The sequence below is a fragment of the Saccopteryx leptura genome, chromosome 7 (assembly GCF_036850995.1).
Source record: "Saccopteryx leptura isolate mSacLep1 chromosome 7, mSacLep1_pri_phased_curated, whole genome shotgun sequence".
Lineage (NCBI taxonomy): Eukaryota > Metazoa > Chordata > Mammalia > Chiroptera > Emballonuridae > Saccopteryx > Saccopteryx leptura.
In genome coordinates, this window is record NC_089509.1 from 28374435 (window position 1) to 28375475 (window position 1041).

Sequence of the window (1041 nt, forward strand, 5' to 3'; positions counted from 1 at the left end):
CACTCCACCCCCAATCTAATTCATGCTAAAGAAGATGTATATTTTGTTTAGGTCTTGATGAGAAGTCCCGATACTCATCTTTTTCCCCAGCTATTTCAGGCGTAGGCCTATAGTATCTTTTCTAAAAGAAAAAAAAACAAAAAGATTGCACAGATCTGGTGGAATACAAAGGGCTTTTGGAGAAAATGGACAGGGCTGTTCAATTGTCCCAACATTTCATCAGCCTCCCTTACCGCATTTTAGAACAAAAAGGTGAGACTTCAAACCAAGAGTGCGGGAGGAGTAACTATTTGATAAAAGAAAAAAGAAAAATACATCTGATGTTACTAAAATGCATGTCTCTTGATTATGGAGTGGGATTTCATGTTTTGACCTTGGAAAGGAATCTTAGAATATGTCAAATATTTTTATTCTTTCCTAGAGTTGTAGGATTATGTAAAACTAATGCACAATAGTGTTTGTGAATAAATGGTATTTTAAAAAGTCTTAGATATGGGATATTGTAGTGATTGTCACAAATTTACAAGTGTTATCCTGATATTTTCAGACTCAGGTATTCTGAGTCTGTCTATGAAATGAAGTTAGAAAAAATGACAAAGAAGGGAGTAATGGCAGGGGGGAGAAGGGGGAGACAGAGTCTGCCCATTGTCCCAAGTGAACGTTTTCTTCTTTCCAAGGAGAAAGAATAGGTTGTACATTCTTTGTTTATTGGTCCTGTCTCTTGTGGATTGAGACACAGATATGCCCATGGGCATCAGAGACCTACATAGCTTTAAAGGAGGCCACAGGGATTTATTCTACCCAGACAAAATTTAATGGCTTTATATTTTCAGGTTGAATTAATAAAGTTATTGCCTAGGGCCTTTAAAACTAGAAAAATCTATGTAGTGTATTTATTTGTGCCTTTCAAAGAAGGAGAATTGGTTATAGGATTTTCTAAACTTTCCAAATATGAGAATGCTAAACTGTGGGTAACAGGAGGCAGAGTTCTTTGATGCTGTTTCTCCCAGCCCTTCCCCCATCTCCCCAGAAAGTTCTAAG